The sequence below is a fragment of the Talpa occidentalis genome, unplaced genomic scaffold, assembly GCF_014898055.3.
Source record: "Talpa occidentalis isolate TD23 unplaced genomic scaffold, MPIMG_talOcc4v2.1 talOcc4.5, whole genome shotgun sequence".
Classification (NCBI taxonomy): domain Eukaryota; kingdom Metazoa; phylum Chordata; class Mammalia; order Eulipotyphla; family Talpidae; genus Talpa; species Talpa occidentalis.
Window position 1 is genome coordinate 34,204,144 of NW_023604861.1, and position 6,369 is coordinate 34,210,512.

Consider the following 6,369-nt stretch of genomic DNA (forward strand, 5'->3'; position numbering starts at 1 on the left):
GAACCAAATTTGGACCATGACTTGTTTCTGTAAATGAAGTTTTATTAGAACAAAACCACACCCACTTTGTAAATTGTCAGTCAGTTTTCACTTTACAAAGGTAGAATATGCTACAATGTTAGATAATTACAAGATATCATATGGCCCACATATGTAAGATATTTACTATTCAGCCCTTTACAGAAAAGATGGTTGATCGTTGCTCTAGCTATTTTCCTATATTAAAAACCAAACTGGAAGCTCTGAACTTTCCATTTATACTTTTTTTTAAGATTGATTTATTTATTCATACAAGATCTGGGGTACAGGCCAGAGGTGCGAGGGGTGAGAGGGTTCACCAGAGACAGAGTGGGGAACAGAACAGGCAGACTGACTGAAACACACTGCTGAGGGGAGCAGCAGGCAAGTCAGGAGAGGTCTGCTGCGCCATGTGGGTAGCTCCCTGGTGGAGGATCAAACTTGTGCTGCAGTGGCTGTGGTGAGCTTCATAGATTGCATCTTAGCCCCTTGCCACCAGGGAGGCCCTCCATTTATACTTTTGTAACAGTGTAATCCTCATAGAAAGGGGAGGTTTCATTCTCCCTGCATCACCCAAGAAGGGTGGAGCTAAGGAGAGAGGAGAAGCTAAAAAGCCGTGCTTGCTTCTCAGCCTTGGACTTGCACCTGGGACTTGTGGGACTTGGAAGGAGACACTTAGAGATGTGGGTGAGAGTCTGGTGGGGAGGCTGACAATGGCAGCTTTTATCTCGACTTGTATTTTGATTTTGCTCCTTTCCTTCCAGACCTCTGTGACCCCGTCTGCTCCTTTCATATATGGGTCCCTATCAGATACCAAAAAGTGCCTTAGATTTGTGGCAAAGTTTCAGACCTCAGTGGCCCTGATTTGGACCAACCCTGTTTGGCTGGGCAATCACCCATGTGAGGATGGGTAACTTTGGGTGCTTCATTGGGAGACTATATTCTTTTCTCTCTCTTCTCTCTATTGCACACTAATCCTTTAAAGTTCTTTTCTATTGAAAGTCTATGCACTAAGTATGTTTTGTCTTTAAGTAACAGATGGCAGAACAACTCACTTAAAGCATGTAGGTTTGGGGGTCCAGGGTGCCCCTCATTTTACCTGTTAACATGTTTCACTCCAAAAATGTTTTCCCGGGGCCTCCCTGGTGGTGTAAGGGGTTAAGCACCTCACTATGAAGCAATCTGAAGCCTCTGCAGCACGAGTTCAATCCCTGGCCAGGGAGCTACCCACATGGCACATCAGACCTCTCCTGACTCACCCGCTGCTCCCCTCAGTAGTGTATTTCAGTCAGTCTGCCTGTTCTCTTCCCTGCTCTGTCTCTGATGAATCCTCTCACCCCCCACACCTCTGGCCTATACCCCAGCTCTTGTATGCATAAATAAATCTTTAAAAAAAAATTTTTTTCCTGATCCCAACTCTTAGAGTCTTTCAAATTCTCCTCAAATGTACCTCCTTCAGGAAACTTTCCTCAGGTGTACTCATCGGTTCCTCACTGAAGTGCTCTTTCCAGCAAATGCCTTTATTGAACCTCTGTCATCCAGGCACAGTGATAGACCATGTGGACACTGAGAAACAATGGCCCTAATAAAGCTTGCCCTTGAAAGGCAAAGATTCCTATAACATAAATATGGCAAAATATAAATTGTAGTAAATGGTAAAAAGAAAAGTCAGGGTGTTATAAGAGAACATGACAGGGGGATCTACTTTAAATGAGAAAATCAAGAGCGTCTTCTCTGAGGCTGAGACCTATGATGAGCAAAGCACTGTAGGGGGAGCATATTCCAGCCACAGGGAGTAATGGGAGAATGACCATGGAGCAGAACAGAGCTTAGCATGTCTAAGGAATTAAATATGGGTTCAAATGGCTCTGCCTATCCAGAAAGCAAGGAGAAATGTGTACATACCGAGGCTGAAAGGTGGCAGACACCAAATCAGGAGGAACTTTGAAGGCCATACTAGGAGTTGAATTTCATTTTCCCATGAAAAACCATTAGACCATTTCGAGTCTAAAAGAAGAGCTCAGATTTCTTTTCTTTCTTTCTTTTTTTTTTAACATCTTTGTCTTCTGTGTGGAGAGTAGATTGGAGTGGAGGCCAAAGTATACTCTCTACTATCTAACTTCCACTGTAATAATTCCCACTGTAATAATTCTCTTTTGTGACATCACCTTCTGTTATTTGCATATACTGCACATTGTAGTTATATGTGAACATATTCTGTTGTCTTGCTAGAGGCAACATACTGGGGATCCTGGATTCTTAGCCCTTATCCATCTTAGAATCTTTTGTGCCATCCACTAGAGCACATTGCACAAAGCAAACATAGCATGAATAATTAATGAGTTAAATTAGCTGTCCAGATTTTCCTGAATTCAAAAACTTCCATATTTCTCCAACACTCAGTGTTTAGGCTCACTGGAGCCTAAACTCATTGGAAAGGAACTGTATTTTCATAGGTAAAAAGAGGACTGATGGGGAAAAACTACAGGGAGCTGATTTGGCACAATATTGGACACAAGATGAAGGCTATCTTTTATGGAATTAGAGGTTAGCAAAACTGGAATTACCTGTCTTGTAAGGAAAGGGGTTCCTAATCAATACCAGTTTGAGCTGTGATCACATGACATTAACCAGAGACAATATGGATGATCTAGTAGGTTGAATGGTGCCTCCCATGTCCTAACAATAGAACACACCTTAACCCCAATGACCCATGAATGTGACTTTATTTGGAAAAAGGACCACTGTAGATACACAATGCAAAAATCTCAACAGAAGATCATCCTGGATTATCTGGGTTAACCCTAAAAACAAGAAGTATTCTTATAAGAGACAAAAGATGAGATGAAACAAACACAGTAGAAAAGGTTCTTGAAGAGAAAGGCAGTTATCAGAGTGATGGAAGATCACATCAAGCCAGGGAATGCTTGGAGCCACAGAGAACCAGGAGAAAGGATGTGCCCATACAATCTTAAAAGGAAGCATGACCCTGCTAACAAACTATTTTTGGACTCCTGGCCTCCAGAAATGTGAGAATAAATTCCTGCTGTTTTTAAGTATGTAGTTACAGCAGCAACAGGAAGCTAATCCAGATAGACTGGGGAATGAGTGCCTAGCTCCATGGTTCTCAAGCAATTTTTCAAGGTTTAGCTCCTTTAGTTCAAATGGAATATTACTGACAAGACAAGAGGTAAAACACATAGAAATTTCCCAGCTCTAGTTGAAGGAAATGGGTAGCCTCCTGCCTTCCTGGTGCTTCCTCCACCTAAAGGGCTGTTATGGAGCTAGATGACTCCAAGACTCATCGGGTCAGCATTTTACATGACAAGGAAGACAAGCCCAGGAAACTCAAGTGTATTGGGTAGGCTACTCTTAGAAGCAGACCCTGTGCTTGTGTGGGAGGTCCTCTCAGGAGGAACCATCAGGGAATTAAAGGAGGCCAACAGTAAGTATAGTCATGGGGAGGTTATTTCTATGGGCGACTGTTGTAAATTCTGCAAAAGTCTCTGAAATGATTTAGATTATGTCTCAAATGTTCTGCAAAGAGCTTGAAGATGGAATATTTGTCCATTAATTTCCACTCTTCACTGGCTAGTGCTGCCCCAGGAGTGGTAATTCCCACCACTTTTCTCACCTCCTCTCCTCTCTAGCTGAGCATGCACAAAGCCCTGGTGCTGGCAGCATGAGTCCTTGGCACATACTGGAATGGTGTGAAGTGCGGGGACGTGTCTAGTACTCTACTGGCAGGTCTGGGAAACACTCCAGTTGGCTGCTGAATGCCTATGTGAAAAACAACTCTGTGTAAGACCATCTACACTGTCCTGGAGGAAACAGGCAGAATAAGTCCCTTGTCTCCCTATTGTTCATCTAATCATGGAATAGAAACTTTGCTCTAAACTGTACTTCTCTGCAGCTTGTCAATCAACCATCTGCATAAATAAGTCATAAAACAACTGAGCATTTGCAATAGTCATGACACAAATACTACACACATCGGAAGGGAAGGACTAGAACATGGAAATCATTCAAAAAAATTAACAATTCTTGTTTTAAATAAATTTCCCAGGAAGAACTAGAAACAATGTCCCTGGTATTTCTATAAAAAAAGTGTTGAGGATAAGACAACCTTTTAAATGCAAAGAGAAATGGACGTGACTTATCAGGCTCAATGGTGGGTACCAAAGATGAAAACAGCAAACTATGCCAAGTATATCGCTGTGCCAGGAGGGCACTTCTGGTTTGGCAGAGTCCAAGTATTATAGGACACGTGGAGCACTCTAACAGCCTAGAGTACTGGAGGGAGACAGCATGGTGGTTAAAAGCAGGTAGTTAAGTCCTGACAGACCTGGCACCAAACCTGACCCACCACTTACTGACAGTGTGGCCTTGAGCAAATGACTCTACCTCTTGTATATCATGGGACAGATCATTCCAGTGAGGTCACAGGAATGACACACCAAGACTAATGCCGAGTGCTTAAACATTTTATTCACTTTTGTTTTTAAAGGCGCTTAAACCTTTAGTTTGTCACTCAGAGACACATCACCAGGGAGAATGAGAGAATGAGATTTGGGAAATTCCACCCCTCCAGTGACACAGGGGAGTGGTAAAGATGTAAGGTATTGTAGGTTTCTATCAAGATGCTCAAATCTGGGCTGTACTTGTTAGTTGAAAGCCTGCCAAACAAGGCAGCTAGCAGAGTAAAATCTAAGTCTGCAGAAAAAGGGGGGTATGTTTCATGCTTGGGGACATAGCCACCTGAAAACCCTGAAATTTCCTGGCCTGGGGGAAAATATGTGCTTTTTTGCCAGGCAGCTTCCTATGGGGTGCTTCTGGCTTACAAACAGTTCCCCAGACAGTATCCCTGGTGGCTTTCCCCAGAGCATGCCTTGTTCCCCACCACCTTTGCAAAAATGTCCTTACTCTGAGTCCTCCCACTCCAACCCACAGACTGAGTATTTTAAGCAGATGTAGTAGAATTAACAGGAAGTGTATTTATAGGACTTTTTTCCTAAAGGAACTTAAAGATAAAGTTTGAGCAATGCAGAAGTCCTCCTGGAGCTATTTCTGTACCTGCAGAAAGGTAGATTAGAGAGATGACTGTCATCTGATGAATGGTATGACTAGTCTTCAGGCTAAGATCCCGGGGTTTTCCATGCGAGCTGTGCTGCCAACCCACTGGCAGGCCGGGCAAATCGCAAACACTCACTGTGCCTCAGTTTTCCCATATGCAAAGTGGAGATAAAAATATACTTCCCCGCTGGGTATGTTCTGAGGATTAAGGAAACAATATCAGCGAAGCACTTTGTGGTGTTATAGACCCCAAAAGGTATTACCATTATAAAAATGCACAATGTAAGACTATTTTTTAGTTTGTGACTTTGATGGCATGAAGAAACTTCACCCTCCAGCTTTTTAATATGATTATAAGCCCTTTACAAGAATACAGCTTTCACTCGGCACAGCAGGATACATAATATTTCTTATAAATTTAATTTAGAAAACGGCAGGAAAATAATGTTAAGGATTTGCCTTAAACCTACTAAAGCACGGCATTTCCATTAATACTGCCACTCCATCTTTAACTCCACACATTGTGCTTTAAGATGACAGTCTTCTAAGAGCCCCGCTATTCTTTGGAACAATAAAGGTAAACTTGAGATACAGGGCTTTTTGTCTCTAGACTTTTCCCCCTAAAGCTGCCTAGTCAGATCCCTAATAACCCCCTTCATGTTTTTTTCTTCTTTTGAAGTAATGGTCTGAAAAGTTCTGAGATAAGTTTCTCGAGGTCTTCCGATAATGGATGCTCTTCCCCGAGCACTTGCTGCCCCCCTGGAACTTCTGAATGGCTTTGGACACAGAGTTGCTGGGTGTGACATAGGGGAGGTGGAATAGTTTCCACCTCCTGGTGGAATTCCACCTTCCCTGCTTTAGCTTTTGGTTAAAGATGAGAAGAAACTCCAAGGACTGAAGAAATGATTCACTGCTTTGGACAATTGTCCCCAGTGGGAGGTCATCTAAATCTCCACCTCCGAAGCCACCTGCATTCATCTTCTATGGCTGATGTGACAAAATATTGTGAACTTAGTGCTTTAAAACAACACAGCATTTATTATCTTACAGTTCTGTAGATTCTAAGTCCAAAATGGGTCACACTGGGCTAGGCAATTGTAGGGCTATGCGAGAGTTAGGGGAGAGTCTGCCCTTAATTTTTCCTGCTCCTGCATTTCTTGCCTGGTGCCCTCTACCCACATCTTCGAAACCAGCAACAGGGTGCAAGTCCTTCTTAGTTCATCTTTCTCACCTCTTCTGTTTCCCTTTTCTACTTTTAAAGATCTCTGCGATTACACT

The 6,369-nt window shown here is 42.7% G+C and overlaps 1 long non-coding RNA gene across 2 annotated transcripts in view; it reads right to left on the reverse strand.

Annotated features, from left to right (window-relative positions):
* LOC119259973 (uncharacterized) overlaps positions 1-2,143 on the reverse strand; it is a 78,320-nt gene extending 76,177 nt beyond the window's left edge. Inside the window, exon 1 of one of the 2 annotated variants that reach the window (XR_008554290.1) lies at positions 1,924-2,143. This is a non-coding gene — a long non-coding RNA (uncharacterized LOC119259973). The remainder of the gene's footprint in view (positions 1-1,923) is intronic. The other variant, XR_005128621.2, reaches the window with a different exon arrangement.
* Positions 2,144-6,369: the final 4,226 nt, after the last annotated feature.